The following is an 18,595-nucleotide window of genomic DNA, read 5'->3' as shown; positions in this document are numbered from 1 at the left end:
TGGTATGTTATTGTTGTAGCATGTATCCTAGAATGATCAGTTGATGACCTAAATATTCCAAAAACCTATTTATAGATATATCTATTTATCACTCCTATCGGTAAAATGCCGGTCTCTCCCGGTCTATTTTGACCAGGATTTACTAGTGACCGGCGAATAGTACCACAGGTTTTATTGTCCAGTCTCTCCTGGTTTTGGAGTAGATGTTTTGATATCGTTACAATTAGAAAAAAAAACAACAATAGCATGTTTCATTTTATCTATATGAGATAAAAACAATAAATATGTACACGGATTTATATGTAATATAAATCCGTGATATGTACAATAATTGAGAAAAAAGGTACATTTTTATGGTATTAAAATGACATTATCAACTTTGAAACATTTTATTTAATTATTTTAATTTGTTATCCGTGTTGAGTAAAGATGCCGAGGAATTATTCAAAGTTACAAATTAGATTTTATGAATTATTCAATTGATCGATAATTTAAAAAAATGATAAAGAAAAATACAATGTACATGTACATGGTTTAAGAATAAACAATATTATATATTGAAAGATAAACCATAATTTACTGACTTTTTCCAGTTAAGCTTTGACTTATAATCGTCGGTCAATATGACAATTTGAATTCTTAAAATTTATTTTACAATTTTCATAAAAAAGAGTAGTAAAAACTCAGTATTTAAAATAGCACATAAAACACAAAAAAGAATAAAAGAAAAACAATATTTCATAAATTTTGTATTTTTTTTTAATTAAAATTAATAGATATTACAATTATTGTATAATAAACAATTATGATCAACATGATCAACATGGTAATATAACCAGTGTCATATTTTTACTAACTTAAAGTGTGAACAGATACCTTAAGGGGGTCTTCGCTAATATGGATAACATAATAAGGGACAAATGTGTGGTACGTGTTGATCATGCGTTACACATATGGATTATAAATGATTGCATACATGTATATCCGTTGCTATTAATAACCACGATCATAAAGAAATAACAAGTAATATTCTAATCTCTAGCATGCCAATCAAAGTTCATAATGAACAATGTCTTTCGTCCGCTCATTCATAAGTGGTATACATTTCTGGTAGTTTATAAGAATATCTTGTCATCATATGTGTACTAGTTCATCTTCACTTGCTGCATTTCTTGCTTGGACGCCCTTTGATGCTTTGCATCAATGCTTTTCTTGTCAGTTCTTATAATGTTTTCTTTACAAACAATACCGAAATATTATTTTATTTTACACATGAAATATGGTGCTATATTAGTCAAATTTGTAAAAAATAAGTATGAAATATAAATATGATAGTGGCCGGAGCCAAAACTCATGTTTTCTAAAGGGACTTCTTTCGACATTTTGTTTAAAAAATCTGATAAATAAAAAATTTTGTTCTACAAAATATCTAGAATGATAGAAAATGGTATCACTAAGAAAATGAATCGAACACCAATATCTTTAATTCAGTCATTAACGTTGTGCAGACGTTTAAATAGTTGTTTACGTGACGTCACAATGTAGCAACCAAACATCGCGCGTAATTAAGATTTAATATATTACTGCGCGCTGTACAATTGCAGGTGCGTAGCAAGCAAGGGGATTTTTAACCATTTTTCTTTGATAATGAAATTAAATAAAAAGGTTATTTTTTTTGTTTTTCGTTAAATATGGTATTATTATATTTTCACTCAACATGATAAAGTGTCACACATTTTTACTCGCTGTCCCGGCTCGTAAAATATGTGGTATTTTTTCATGTTTCGTGAAAATATATTCCATATTTCACTCAAATAAAAAAATATCCTCTTATTATTTAATTTTACCCATGAAATATGGTGCTATATCAGTCAAATATATTTCATATTTTTAAAAAATAAATATGAAATATAAATATGAAGGCGGAAGAAGTACCTTAAAATAAATATATATTGCATATAAGATTGAAATTTATCACACACCCGTGCCGATTTTGCGACTGTTAAAGTTATACTATTGGCGCGTCAATGAAAAATGACTCTTATTTCACTTTAAACAGTCTTTATTTTGGGTATGTGTAAATAGAATATTAAATTCGTGTAAGTTCATTACTAAATTTATTGCACTCGTTGAATAAAATAATATAATTTTATTCAACTCGTGCAATAAATTCAGTATTGAACTTACACTCATTCAATATCCTCTATTTATTATATACTTATAAATGAAATATTGAGCAATATTGTTAAAATAAAATGAGTATTTTCATTTTCCGTATTTTCTCTGTAAAATTTTTATTTTTCACTGCAGTGAAATATATTTTCCGTATTTTCACTGGTTTCTTGCCGAACTTCTTTCTTCTAAATTCAGCCAATAAAAAAATTCAAGGGAAAATCTATCAATTGTAATGTTAAGAAAAGAAAACTGTATATATTCAACAGAAAATTCAAGTTTTTTCTATAAAAAAAAGGATTTATTTTCATCTTGTGGTATGAAAATTATTATATTTCACTCGTAGGTATCGCCAATCATGAAATATTTATTTTCATACAAACACATACAAAACAAACAATACATACAAAAAATAAAGACCGTTTAAGGTGAAATAAGAGTCATATTTCATTGATGCGCCTATAGTATAACGCTAACATTTAGCGCGTCTTTACACTATGTTTGTATAACGCTAATGACGTCACGTCAAAATATATGCACGGCCGTGCAATACCATATTTACGGAGTCGCAAAACCGGCACGGGTGTGTGATAAAGCCATTTATTACATGCTTTTCGGTGGTTTATAGAAATATATCAGTGAAATAAAAAACTGATAATTTCACTGTTTTAAACAGTGAAATTACCAATTTGATAATTTCACTGTTTTGAATATTTGAGCCCGTTACAATGTTTCAGTGAAATACAAGCATTCACAGTACTGGAAACCAACTTAATGAGTGCCGTCGTATAAACGATGTCTCGTTGCATTATCATTTGGCGCCCTATTCATTTAGTCCAGGGTAAAAATGTTTTTTTAAACGTTTCTTTGCATAAAATAAAAAAACAATTTGTTTAGTTTTATGTAAGATCGAAATATATTTCACCTCGTGAGCCACTCGTGAAATATACCTTTTGGTGCTCACTCCGTGAAATATATTCCGATCTTACACTGAACTAAACAAATATCCTCTATTTAATAAAAACGATATTACACTTAGTGTAATAACACTTTAACGTGACGTCATTTGCGCTATATAGAAACATAGCGTTATTAAAGGCGCGCAAATTTTAGCGTTGCACTATAGGCGAGTAATTAAAAAAAATACTCATTTTAACAATTTACTGATCTTATTTTATATATGTGAATATTACATTCGTGTAGATTCAATACTAAATTTATTGAACTCGTTGAATAAAACAATATTTTGCTCGCCAGAGGCTCGCATAACATGATTTTATTCAACTCGTTCAATTTATTTAGTATTAAACTACACTAAGTCTAATTTAATATCCTCTATTTCTTTTTAGATTGTGACTATGGAGATAAACAGTCATATTGTGTAGGAATGACATTACAACTGTGTCAAAATAACCTTGAAACTTGCTGTAAAACATGCCAAGATATACGATTAGATATTCCAGGTAAAACAAATTTACTTCTTCCCAATTTTGCATTTACGTTTAACCTTTCTAAATGTTTCTATAACGTACTGTTTTAAGCTATGTTAAGATGTCTGTAATTAATAGGATACTTGTCTTTATAAAAGTTATTGCAAAGTTCCTCAATCAACAGTAGTGTTTGAAACTTTCTAAAAATGAGGATAACACAATCTCTAAAAACAGTTTCAAACACTTGACACAACGTTTCATCACATTAGTGCTGAAACTGATTAACTCCAATTGATGTTAAAAGAAAGTTAACCTCCTGCTTCACTAAGGTGACGTGTTGTGACAGCATTCTTCGTATTGTAAACATCAAATTGAATAAGTGTAAGTTTAATACTGAATTTATTGAACGAGTTGTATAAAATTTTATTATATACTTGAGAATATTGAGAAATATTGATGAAATAAAATGTGTCTTTCATTTTCCATACTTTCACTGTGAAAAAAAAATGTTTCACTGTGAAGAAATGTTCCGTTTTTTTCACTGGTGTCTTGCTAAAACACGTTTTTTTTTCTAAATTCTGTCAGATTACAAAATTCAAGGGAAAGTCTTTCAAATTGTAATGTCACAAGAGCAAAATGTATATTATAAACAGATAATTCAAGTTTTTCCTATAAATAAAGGATTTATTTTCATCTTGTGGGAGGAAAACAAATTTACTGACGTGATGTCGTAAATGACGTCACGTTGTATTATTATTTGGCACACTTTCCATTTACCATTAGGTTAAAATGTCTTTTTAAACGTTTCTTTGCATATAATAAAAAGAACCTTTGTTTAGTTCAATGTTAGATCTGAATATATGTCACCGAATAAGAACCAAAAGGTATATTTCACGGTTGGCGCAGCCTCGAGTGACATATGGAATTCTCATGTTCACGGAAATAATTATCATATTTCACTCTTGGCTACCGGAACTGAGGAAATTTTTATTTTCATAACACTCCTGTTTCTATAGAAAAAAAAACTTGAATATCCTCTATATATTAAAATAGCCTCTGGCAAGCATTATGTTATTTTATTAACATTATTTTATTCAATGAGTTCAATAGATTAAGTAATGAACTTACACGAATTTAATATTCTATTTATCATATACCAAAAATAAAGATCGTTCGGAGTGAAAAAGAATCAGTTTTCTTTGACAGGCCTATATTAGTAAAACGCTAACGTTTTATTGCGCGTCATAACTCTATGATTATGTAATGAAAATGACGTCACGTCAAAATATTTGCACATGTTAACCATTAGAAATAATTACATAGAGGATAGTTGTTTGTTTTGCATGTAAGATTGAAATATAATTTCACTGAGTGAACACCAGATGCAATATTTTCACGAGTGGCGTAGCCACGAGTGAAAATATATTGGCTGGTCTCCACGAATGAAATATATTTCAATATTATAAGTAAAACAAATAAATTTTCTTTTTATTTCATGCTTTTTAAGTGATTTTTAGTATTTTTTACTGATTTTGCCGCGTAACGTCGCACTTTCTCCTTTGTAACGTCATCACATCATGACGTCACATCATCAATTTTGAAATATAGTTCTGTTACATTTCTCTAATGTTGTTACATTTTTAACATGGTGTATGGTGACATCGACTTTCTTTTCCTAAAGAAGCAAAATTTACGTATGACGGCATTTATTTCTGCCTGTTATTCCCTTTAGTTATGATTTTCTTTTCATCCGCATTCAGATACTAGTATAGTCCGGCTACAGTGAAAATTATATTTTATAAATTTCACTAGTGGTTTATCAGAATATAATCATATGATATATTACAATAAAACACTGGAAAGCATGAAATAAATATATCCTTATTTGTGTCCTCTCATTTAAGGTAATGTAAATATTCTCGTATAATCATTCAATATAAATAAACGTTACAGAACAAAATGTTAATTTTATCTATATTTTTCGGACTTGAGCAAAGCTCCTTGTTCACAAAAAAAAAGAAGAAAAAAAGATTACAATACATAATCTAAACGCAAATACATGTAAGCAGATCTTACAATCGTCACATCAAAATATATGCTCGGATTCAACTCGTATTTATTCAACTCGTTCGATAAATTCAGTATTGAACTTACACTCAGCAAATATCCTCTATTTATCACATCCTAATGCCATCCTAATACAAGTTATAAATAAACTTTACAAGTGAAATGTAAACTAATGTTATTGAAAATTGCTATAGAGTTTAAAAAGATATTATAGGTAAATCAAGCTATTATGTTTTGTTGACTACTGTTTATTTCAGGTTGTCCTTGGGGTGATGAATATACTGACTGTACTCAGAGTCATTGCACCAATGATTTTTCGAAATGTTGCCAAACCTGTACCCCAACTACTACAGCTGATTATACTACAACGACAAATACTACCACCTCCGCTAAATCGAGCCGAGTGCAAGTTAGCCCCGCGTTATTGTTCTGTTTGTTTTTATATCAATTTTATTCAGGCAATATGTCGATATGTTGATATATTTATTTTTATTGTACTGGGGTAAAAACTGTGCATTAAGTTAAACCATCGGGACCTTTTTAATGCATTATATTTGCAGAAATTTTCACCGTGCAACATGCCGATACTTTTCTTTCTTTCATTTTTTATTGTTACTTCACTTTCAGTCGTCATGCAACGTTTAATACAGATCTATCCAAGAAAGAGACATGGACATAAATCGATTAAATTTTAAATCATTTCACTTAATCGACGATATAATATAATCTTTCTCATAGAATTTTAGCAAATTTTGGCAGTTTTTAGTTAATTCCCAAAGAAAAGTTTTTAAAAGAGCACTTTAATTAGAAAGGTTAACAAGTAGGATAGTGAACTTCGTTGTTTTTATCATTTTTTTCTTCAATAAAATCCATTTTACCATGCAAAGCTTAAAAACATTATCTGCTCTACTTTTACATATTCATTTTTTGCCGCTGTAAAATAGGGGGTCTTTAAGTTAAGAGTAATGCACAAAAAAAACACCCAAAACAAATGGATGAAAATGCACATACATATTGGATTGTGACTGGCCATGAGAAACAGTAAACTTGGCAACTAAATACATTGTACCACTTTATCAGTTTTCAATCTTAATGAAATCAAATCGAGCCTTTAGATAAAAGTCGTTTGCACTGTTGTCAATGATCTGTAGGGGTCCATGTGAAAGGCGATGCTAGATTATATATTATTACATAGCAAATTCAGTAATAACTTTAGCAAATCTGTCAGTCATTTGCTAAAAAAGGAAATGTAGGTCGGCAACAAGATAGCTTTATTTTGAAAGGGCATGTCATTTCATTATCTCTGGATTGTTGTCATTGTTTTTATACAAAAAAGCCCATGGTTGAAATGAACTTTCATAGATTAAATGGTTATCTTTACAAAAAAATACAAACATACTTTGAGTTTTCACTTATTTTAAAAGTCATTAGTTATTATTCAAACCATATTTTCACCATATTCAGTTTACCCCTTAAAGGGTATAAAGCTATATTTCATGAAATATTTTTATAACATTTATCAAAATTTAAATAATAATTTATATACATTTTTTAGCTCACCTGTCACAAAGTGACAGGGTGAGCTTTTGTGGTCGCTTTTCGTCCGGCGTCCGTCCGTCCGTCGTCCGTAAACTTTTGCTTTAAATGACATCTCCTCATAAACCACTGAGCCAATTTCATCCAAACTTCACAGGAATGTTCCTTTGGTGGTCACCTTTAAAAATTGTTCAAAGAATTTAATTCCATGCAGAACTCTCGTTGCCATGGCAACCAAAAGAAAAATATTTAAATATCTTCTTTTAAACAACCTTAAGAGCTAGAGCTTAGATATTTGGCATGAAACATCTTCTAGTGAATGTCTACCAAGTTTGTTCAAATAAAAGCCCTGGGGTCAAAATTGGCCCCGCCCCAGGGGGTCATTGATTTTACCTATATGCATATAGTAAAAACTTAAAAAATCTTCTTTTAAAGAACCCAAAGAGCTAGAGCTAAGATATTTGGCATGAAACATCTTCTAGTGAGTGTCTACCAAGTGTGTTCAAATAAAAGCCCTGAGGTCAAAATTGGCCCCGCCCCGGGGGGTCATTGATTTTCCCTATATGCATATAGAAAAAACTTAAAAATCTTCTTTTAAAAAACCGTAAGAGCTAGAGCTTAGATATTTAGCATGAAACATCTTCTAGTGAATGTCTACCAAGTTTGTTCAAATAAAAGCCCTGGGGTCAAAATTGGCCCCACCCCAGGGGGTCATTGATTTTCCCTATATGCATATAGTAGAAACTTAAAAAATCTTCTTTTAAAGAACCCAAAGAGCTAGAGCTAAGATATTAAGCATGAAACATCTTCTAGTGAGTGTCTACCAAGTTTGTTCAAATAAAAGCCCTGTGGTCAAAATTGGCCCCACCCCGGGGGGTCATTGATTTTCCCTATATCCATATACTAAAAACTTAAAAAATCTTCTTTTAAAGAACCATAAGAGCTAGAGCTTAGATATTTGGCATGAAACATCTTCTAGTGAGTGTCTACCAAGTTTGTTCAAATAAAAGCCCTGGGGTCAAAATTGACCCCGCCCTAGGGGGTCATAGATTTTCCCTATATGCATATAGTAAAAACTTAAAAATCTTCTTTTAAAGAACCCAAAGAGCTAGAGCTAAGATATTTAGCATGAAACATCTTCTAATGAGTGTCTACCAAGTTTGTTCAAATAAAAGCCCTGGGGTCAAAATTGGCCCCGCCCCAGGGGGTCATTGATTTTCCCTATATACATATAGTGAAAACTTAAAAAATCTTCATTTAAAGAACTCAAAGAGCTAGAGCTAAGATATTTAGCATGAAACATGTTCTAATGGGTGTCTACCAAGTATGTTCAAATAAAAGCCCTGGGGTCAAAACTGGCCCCGCCCGGGGGGTCATTGATTTTCCTTACATGTGTATAGCAAAAACTTAAAAATCTTCTTTGAAAAAACCCAAATAGCTAGAGTTTAGATAATTAAGCATGAAACATCTTTAAGTAAATATCTACAAAGTTTGTTCAAATAAAAGCCCGGGGGTCAAAACTGGCCCTGCCCCAGGGGTGTCATTGTTTTTAACTATATGTGTATGGTAAAAACTTTAAAAATCTTCTTTTAAAAAACCCAATGAGCTAGAACTTAGATGTTTAGCATGAAACATCTTCTTATGGGTGTTTACCAAGTCTGTTCAAATAAACAAATAAAAGCCCTTGGGTAAAAAATTGGCCCGGGGGTGGGGGGGCTATATACAGGTGAGCGACCTCAGGGCCATCATGGCCCTCTTGTTTCACAATCTTTTGGTCGATTCTTGAAAGAGTTTTTAACACAGAATGTCCCTGTAATTGGATACTCCTGAATAAAACAGAATAAAATATTGCAGAACAAACTATGTAATAGCAGTGATTTCATAATACGTTATTTGCTTTTAAATATATTTACTAACATATTTATTTCATATAAGCATTTCATACAAGCATTTTTGGAAGTTTTTCTTTTTTATTCAAACAGCAACTTTTGCAGCAGATCTAAACATAGCTTTATACACTTTAATTATCATTGTGATTTGTGAAATTCTATTTCTTTTAAGTCATAAATGAAAAAACAGGGTTTAGATTGTCAAACGTACTGACAGTAACGTTGTGCTAATAAAATAAAAATAGAAATAATAGTCGTAAAAAGACAATAGAAAACATAATTTTTCTGTTGTAAATTTGCAATAAAAGGTGAAAATAAAAGAGCTTCTGAATGAAAATACAATGTGACGCCTTTGCTTTATAAAGTTCATTCAAACAGAAAGGGAATTCGGTTGATGGACATTTAAATCAGAATATACATTCTTAATTTGATTATACTACTGTGAATTGTGCTTCACGAGAACATCAACATCAAGAAAAGCTGAATACCATTTTGATTAAAGGGTGTGGATAGGGGTTATTTGACGTAGATGGTAGAAAAATCTGGAAACGAAGTGATAACTCGGAAGCATTTATCACAACAAAATTACAAGAGAATTACAGACTCGGTTTGATTGAGTCTGTACAAGAGGGATAATGAATACGTGCAACATCCCTCACGACCCCTTGCACCGGCTTGAGCGGTACCTCAATTTTCAACACTTAATAGTGCTGGCATCAAATGACAATGATCCCGAAGGACCAGAAAAATATAACAATACTGAAGTGAAGTACGCCCCGTACTCGGTTTGATTGTGTCTGTACATTAGGGATAAAAAGTTGCCCGAACTTTTTACAGCTGCCACACAGCACTTGAGACCTGCTGTTGTGAAGTATAAAAATCTGGAAAAGAAATGATCCATCGGAAGCATTAATCACATCAAATTACAAGAGAATTGCAGACTCGGTTTGATTGAGTCTGTACATAAGGGATAATGAATACGTGCAACATCTCTCACGCCCCCTAGCACCTAAATACACTAAACACCTTCTTCCAATCAAACTTGCAACACGCTTGCTGTTTTGAATTCTGTTTTTCTCTATTGCATGGCTAAATCTTACTTTCTCATCGTTTTGATGTGAAAAAAATTAACTACGCATCAAAACTCAATCAAGCTGGTAATTTCGATTCTAACAAGATAAAATAAGTGATCTACTTTAATTTTTTTCAAGCGAAGATTACTTCCGGTGCCAATTTTTGCATAACGCTGTTCGATTTTGCACCCTATTGTTGTTAAGATATAGAAATTATTTAACAAAAAAAATAATAAGAAAAAAAAGTTATTTTATCAAGTTTTCAAAAATAAAAACTTACGTCGCATACTAGATTGAATTGTGTTAACATCAGTGTTTAATTCATAATGTTCTTGTTTGAAATAACGTTATTCTAGCCCGTTTATGAATGTGTTGTTTACATAGGATGACGTCATTACACTGCTTACGAATTGGCGCCGTATGTCAAAATATTTATTAACTGATATGGATCAAATCTGTGGCGTTAGTGTATGTGAGATATTATTTTAGTATTGTATGTAAAAAAATAATTACGATGCTGTCCGGTAATCTGGCGCACCTAAGCACTTATCGGCTATTTTACTATGATTCAAATAAATACAAAAAAATCACAATTATTTTCCTATTTACAAAAATCTTAAAGACATATAATGACACCAATATTTTTTGGAAATAACTCAATGAACTGCATAAGTGCAACAATGTAAACACTTACCACCATGTTTAATCCCAACATTCAATTGTCCGGTGATCTTGCGCATGTGTTATGAATTACGTCACGGTAGCTCGTTTTGAAAGTATAGTGTCCAAGTAGTACTATCAATATAAATTTTGTGAGTCCAAGGAATGAACAGTTAATTTAAACTGTTCAAACTCTTCAAACAAAACTTAACACAAACTTATTTACATCAAGGGTTTGTTATTTTACTGTTCACTACTACACCTTGGACACCTGGAATCATCACTACCAGTCAATGTCTCAATTTCTGTACATAATTTCAGATGCACCCATTGACTACACACAGTACAACACTCCCAGTTAACAAATTTAATGCTCTTACCTTTTACGCTTGAGTAGAAAAAGAATTGAAAAGCGCGGGAGGGGCTTTCCATTTTGACAGGCAGGAGAAAACAACCCAATGCACCTTTATTTGCAAAAGGGAAAAAAGGAAATTTACAACGTTTTATCAGTGCAATACTATTTTTAAATGTGTGATATTGATTTTCATTCTTGCTGGACGTAAAATTTTGAAACTGGATGAATAGACAGGAATATCATGGGAAAATAGGTCAGTGGGCGTGTTTATGAATAAATAATAAGGATGACGGAATAATGTAAACAAACATGTTTGACAGATTTTTTTTAAAGTTTCTTACCTTGTTTAAGTCCAAGTCACAAGTTTTGGCTGAAAATTTCTAGAAAAAGCATAAACAAACAACCAAACAAAAGGAAATATACTTCCGGTGCCGAGTGCGCAAGGTCATCGGCCGCGCAAGATGACCGGACATGACTGTACTAAAAATGTTTTTATCGATGCTTTAAAGGCTTTGTAAACTATATAATCGAGTAAGAACTCATAACAGCCGCATATAAAAGTAGTCCCTAACCAGACCTTTTTGGCAGATTAACACCGGTTTTTAGTTGGGACAAAGTCACAACTATAGTCTGTCCCATCAAATTTGAATATTCCATTTTTAGCTAACCTGTCACAAAGTGACACGGTGAGCTTTTGTGATCGCTTATCGTTCGGCGTCCGTCCGTCGTCAGTCGTCCGTCGTCCGTAAACTTTTACTTTAAATGACATCTCCTCATAAACCACCAAGCCAATTTCATCTTAACTTCACAGGAATGTTCCGTTGGTGGTCACCTTTGAAAATTGTTCAAAGCATTTAATTCCATGCAGAACTCTGGTTGCCATGGCAACCAAAGAAAAAACTTTAAATATCTTCTAAAAAAAACAAAAAGCTAGAGCTTAGATAATTGGCATGAAACATCTTCTAGTGAGTGTCTACCAAGTTTGTTCAAATAACAGCCCTGGGGTCAAAATTGGCCCCGCCCCGGTCATTGATTTTCCCTATATGCATCTAGTAAAAACTTTAAAAATCTTCTTCTAAAGAACCATAAGAGCTAGAGCTAAGATATTTAGCATAAAACATCTTCTAATGAATGTCTACCAAGTTTGTTCAAATAAAAGCCCTGGGGTCAAAATTGGCCCCGCTCCAGGGGGTCATTGATTTTCCCTATATGCATATAGAAATAACTTAAAAAACTTCTTTTAAAGAACCCAAAGAGCTAGAGCTAAGATATTTAGCATGAAACATGTTCTAATGGATGTCTACCAAGTTTGTTTAAATAAAAGCCCTGAGGTCAAATTTGGCCCCGCCCCGGGGGTCATTGATTTTCCTTATATGTGTATAGCAAAAACTTAAAAATATCTCTTTTGAAAAAAAAAAACAAATAGCTAAGGTTTAGATACTAAGCTTGAAACATCTTCTCGAGTGTGTCTACCAAGTTTGTTCAAATAAAGGCTCTGGGGTCAAAATTGGCCCGCCCCGGGGGTCATTCATTTTCCTTATATGTGTATAACAAAAACCTAAAAAATCTTCTTTGTAAAAACTCAAATAGCTAGAGTTTAGATATTAAGCATGAAGCATCTTCTAGTGAGTGTCTACAAAGTTTATTCAAATAAAAGCCCTGTGTCAAAATTGGCCCCGCCCCGGGGGACATTGATTTTCCTTATATCATACAGTGTATAGCAAAAACTTAAAAATCTTCTTTGAAAAAAACCCAAATAGCTAGAGTTTAGATATTAAGCATGAAACATTTGCTAGTAAGTGTCTACAAGGATTGTTCAAATAAAAGCCATTGGGACAAAACTGGCCCTGCCCCAGGTGTGTCATTGTTTTTAACTATATGTGTAAAGAAAAAACTTGAAAAAAACTTCTTTTAAAAAACCCAACGAGCTAGACATTAGATGTTAAACATCTTCTAATGGGTGTCTACCAAGTTTGATCAAATAAAAGCCCTGAGGTTTAAACTGGCCCGCTCCGGGGGCCTATATACAGGTGAGCGACTTCAGGGCCATCATGGCCCTCTTGTTTATTTAATATAATAGTAAAATCATTTAAATTAATGTCATGTAAACCCTAACGTCAATATCTCTAGGCATGCTTTTCTTCTTTTTTCATAAATTCAGTAATATGGTCAAAATAATATTTTTCCCGTTGACTTACGTTGTAACCTGACGTGACGTCCATTTCAAAATGACGGCACCCATATAGACGTCATTTAGGGTTCGTCTCCCAATAATTATGAGCATGAAATGTACTCGGTAATTATAAAAAAATGATTATTCTTATTTACCTACTGATCAATAGCTAAATGTTATCATCAAAATGAAAAATGATAATAAAGTTGGTGTCAAAAAGGCAATTGTAAACCAATTTTTAAAATAATCAAAATAATTTAAAGTGAAAATATCAGTAACCGCTAAATATAAATTCTAACACACAAAGATTTATATAATTATCATAATATACTGCCGTTTTCTATATATTATTTTAATTAAAAAGAAAAAGACCAATGTAGTGATTTGATTAGATAGCGCGTATCTTGAATACAGCAACGAGTCGTAGGGGAACGGGAACACTATCTAACTAGAAGACTATAAAAAAGGTTCTTCGCTAATTAATGTTTAATTTACATAATTCTGTAGTTGCCTGAATTCTGTCCATTAGTATGTCATGTATGTATCACGTCTATTCAAAAATAATTAAATTGGCCAGGTTCGATGGGATACAAAAGTATGTATTTCGGGTGCTTCATATTTCGGGTGCGATGCTGGTGCGCTTAAACTTTTCGTAGGTTTCAACTTTCACAAGAAATCGCCAACAAATTTTACATTATCATGCAAATCTGACAAGAAATATAATAAAAAGGAGAACTGATTCACTATAAAAAAAACTCGCGTTCGAGGAAAATGTAAATTATAAGGAGGATATTTATTTGTTTGTGTGTAAGATGAAATTTTATTTCATCGAGTGGGCTTTAAAAACAGTTTTCTCACGAGTGGCGAGATGTAATACAATAACATCTTACACAACAAACAAAACATCTTATGCTTAAAAACAAGTTAAAACGAAACTTCCATAATATTAACGTTGATATTAAAATCTGTTTCTCATTGAGAGCCCCATTTAGTCGGAATTTCTGATTAAATACAAGAAGCCTTGAGCTGAAAAATTAGTTCCACAATCAATGTTAAATAACGGTGATATTATTCATTTTATTAAAACATATGAATGATCGCTTGTTTTAATAATAAAAAACAAACAATTCTTGTAGGAGAAAAAGTCCAACCATCCATCCATTCCGTTACTTACTGCGAATCTATATTAGACCTGGCTTTGTTAAATGTAAGCGGCAGCCATTTTTTTAAAGTTGTGTATTTCACGGGAGGAAAATAATTGTGTTTGATTCAGAGGGATATCATTTGGATTTGTTATTTATACACCTTTTTTAAACGAAAGAAAATTTATTTGAAGATTGTAACAGACAAAAAATAAGTGTTGACAGATGTGAAAGCATTCAAATAGCAGCAAGGAAAATGGAACTTCAAAGACTGGCTCAGGAACGCTGGGTTGTTTACTTATTTGACGGGGATAGCTGTCATTGCTTTTCAAGTTTTCATAAAGCATACGGCAGTTATTGCTCGTAGGATACTTTAATATTCCCAAATGTCATCAAGAGCAGTTTTGCATGTGGAAGGAATATTTTTTTTAGACTGTAAAAATGAAACAAAAAAAATAGAGACGAAATTTGGTGATTGGAATTTGAATAAATAGAAGTAAGTTTTCTTCTTTTTTATTTCTTTTGACATTTAAGTTATTTATTAATTTCAGCTTTGTTTTTCTTTAAACAGCCAGCCTGACATTGTCAAAATTGTCAGCACAAATAAAATTGAGGTACCACATGGGGAAAATCTCAAAAAGTAGTTTCGCCATTGAAAAGTGTTAATTATATTTTGATAATTTTCACTGTGAAATTATCAAATATAATGTTCGCGGATAAATCAGTAATCCACTGAAAAGCATAAAATAAAAGAATATAATATCATGCTTTCTAGTTTGATAAATCAAACGCACATCGCACATCGTTTTGTTCTAACTTGTTCTTATCATATATGTTTCTCCGTTACTTTAAACAACAACATCCCGGAAATATATACGAGTTAAAAAGCTATATGTTTGTGTTCGAGTACATGCATAGTTGACATGCAAAAGTAATCTTTCCAGTTTTTCACCGACGAATAGTTATAGAAAACTTTGTCAAATAAATGTGGTTATATATTAATGAAAATATCCCTAAATAGGTATAATACACGTATAAGTTACATAATAACCACACAGTAAGGTTCAGCAAATGATACATACATGTAGATCAGATATTATTTTTTGTTTTGTCTTTTTATAAGGTAGCTTTTTTCAAAGGTGAACTTGACTTCATTCTGTATTATCATTCACATGTAAATTGAGGTTAACTTAAGGATATGGTCCATGATTCATGTGGAGTTGTTTAGAAAAAAATACTGTATTAATATTTCTAATGGCCTTGGCTTTTGGTTCATAATGGCAGACTACCAGACAGTGTAGATTTACTGATACTGGGTTACTTATCTACATTCTATAAGAGGTTCAAAATTGAAACTAATTAATTCTATGGAATGGCAAAAATGTTATAGATAGTTTACAAAGAGTTAATAATTCACATTTAATGGTGCAAATTGTCTTCATTTGATAAATAAGATAAGGTTTAATGGATATAATCAGGAACAATCTTCATGAATATAATTAAGATCAGGCTTGATGGATATAAAATTCAGAAAAGGCTTGATGGATTTAATTAATATACGGCTTGATGGATATAAATAAGGATAAGGCTTGATGGATATATTCAAGATCATGCTTGATGGAAATAATTAAGATAAGGTTTGATGGATATAATTAAGATCAGGCTTGATGGATATTAAATTAAGTAAAGGCTTGATGGATATAATTAAGATTCATCTTGATGGATATAATTAAGATAAGGCTTGATGGATATAATTAAGATAGGGCTTGATGGATATAATTAAGATAAGGTTTGATGGATATAATTAAGATAAGGTTTGATGGATATAATTAAGATAAGGCTTGTTGGATATATTTAAGATAATTAAAATAAGACTTCATTGATATCATTAAGAAAGGGCTGGATGTATATCTTACTGATAAGGTTTGATGGAATTAAATGTTTGATTGATACAATTAAGATAAGGATTGATGATAAGGTTTGTTGGATAAAATTAAGATGAGGCTTGATGGAAATAATTAAGATAAGGTTTGTTGGATAGAATTAAGATAAGGCTTGATGGATATAATTAAGATAATGTTTGATGGATATAATTAAGATCGGGCTTGATGGATATATTTAAGATAAGGCTTGATGGATATAATTAAGATAAGGCTTGTTGGATATGATTAAGATTTGATGGTTTAAAGTGTAAGAAACAAATTTAAGGTAACATGTCTTTCATAATTTAATTTTCGTACTATGACACACATTAATTTTATCATTGCTTACAGATAGCAAATTGTCATATCATAGAACACAAAGCTGTTTAGCAACTGCAAGATACACAAGGTTAATGTGATATTTCATAATTATGCCTAGATGAGAGACATAGATAACAGAGATTGGCAACTTCCTAGCCTGTTAAAATATTCAAACTTGTAGCAAGTAAAACTTATTAACCAAATATCAAAATCAGTAAAATAATACATTTTCTGAAAGCTTATGCATTTGTCTATGTATGCAGGTAAAAACATTTACAGAATCCATTTAAATAAATGATATATCAAGTTTTAAAGAGAACTACTAATAAATTTTTTGTTACAAAACTATTCATATGATGAAAAATCTGGCTTACTGGGTATGTTCTGCTATATTTTTCTAAGTGAAAGGCATGGAAAGTTACCAATATTTTAACATGCACTATAAATAAAAGATTGTAACTTTCAAATGGTGTATAATATAAAGAGATCCAATGTACATCCATTAAGGTTTATTTGCTACAAAATGCCTATTTTTTCACTTGTTCATAGACATGAGTGATATTTCAATGGTGTATAGGAGGGTTGTTCGGAAAGTTTTGAGACTGGGTCAATATTTATAAAAGCGTTGGAAAAGATAAAATCAAACAAGAGTTTACTATGTATTACCTTAATACCTCATCTATTATAGTGTAAAATTTCATAACAATAGCTTCATGTATACAAAAGCTACAAAGCGTTAGGCACAGACACTACCGGTGACCCGGCGCACGCAACGACGTTATCCGACGTTGCCGTTATTTCCAGAGTTTAACGTCACCGTAGAAAAGTCAACTGCTACTCCTTTTCAAAGTATCTTCCTTCACAACGTACACATTTCTCATGCCTCGTAACCCACTTGGCGAATACATTTCTATACCAGTCAGATTTAAATGTTGCAATAATGCTCATAACTCTAGAGCGCAGTCCAACTAGGTCCTCAAACCGGATTCCTCGTAGTTTGGATTTGATGGCCGGAAAAACGAAAAAGTCCATTGGGGCCAGGTCGGGTGAGTAGGGTGGGTGAGCGATGCGGTTAAACCTGAGAACATCAAGTTCCAGAGAAGTGGCAGATGCTGTATTTTAATAATTAAGTAAGTAATCAATTTAATTATCTATATTATTTATATATTTAATTCTGCAACTTCTCTTACTGTTATGCGACGGTCGCACTGAAGCGCGTTTCTTGCAAGTGTCAGTTTATCGTCGATGACGAATGGGCGACCGCTCCTTTCCTTGTCTTATGTTGACTTTCTGCCATCCCGAAACTCTTTATGCCATCTAAATACCAATGGTCGACTAACAGTACGTCCGTAGTTTGCCTGTTCTAGAAGTTGCTTAGTTTCTGTTGGCGTTTTCCCAAGATTAACGCAAAACTTAATAAAAACACGCTGTTCCTCTTTTGACGGTGTTTCCATAGTCGTTGTCTTGTTGCGCACGTATTGCTATAATGATCTGCGGTAACGGCTTAAACAACTAGCGGAAATGACGGGTTTAAGTTGGAAGTGACGTCATAAAATTTTCGTGACGTTTGGCGCAATTTTAGGGGCTCTTTTTATTCAGTAAGAAAACTTATAACAAGAAAATAGTCCGTGCGCCAGGATGCGTAGACAGGTGTTGCTATGGAAACGATTATAATTTGTATTAAATAATATTCGCAGCTGTAATTAGAAACAGAGAAAATCATATTGTCTCAAAACTTTCCGAACAACCCTCGTATAGGAGCTGCTTAAGTATCTACAATATTCTATGTAAATTGGTATTGTGAAAAAGACAAAATTTGTAGCTTTTATTACTTTAACATTTTTGGGTATCCTTT

The 18,595-nt window shown here is 32.0% G+C and overlaps 1 long non-coding RNA gene across 1 annotated transcript; it reads left to right on the top strand.

Annotated features, from left to right (window-relative positions):
- Nucleotides 1–2,579: 2,579 nt before the first annotated feature.
- Nucleotides 2,580–8,408, top strand: LOC132726873 (uncharacterized). The gene is made up of 2 exons (XR_009625268.1): nt 2,580–3,635; nt 5,927–8,408. It is a non-coding gene; the product is annotated as an uncharacterized LOC132726873 (long non-coding RNA).
- Nucleotides 8,409–18,595: the final 10,187 nt, after the last annotated feature.

Source organism: Ruditapes philippinarum, unplaced genomic scaffold, assembly GCF_026571515.1.
Source record: "Ruditapes philippinarum isolate M1 unplaced genomic scaffold, ASM2657151v2 ctg14971_1_1_1_1, whole genome shotgun sequence".
Classification (NCBI taxonomy): Eukaryota; Metazoa; Mollusca; class Bivalvia; order Venerida; family Veneridae; genus Ruditapes; species Ruditapes philippinarum.
This window is presented reverse-complemented; position numbering and strand designations above follow the sequence as displayed.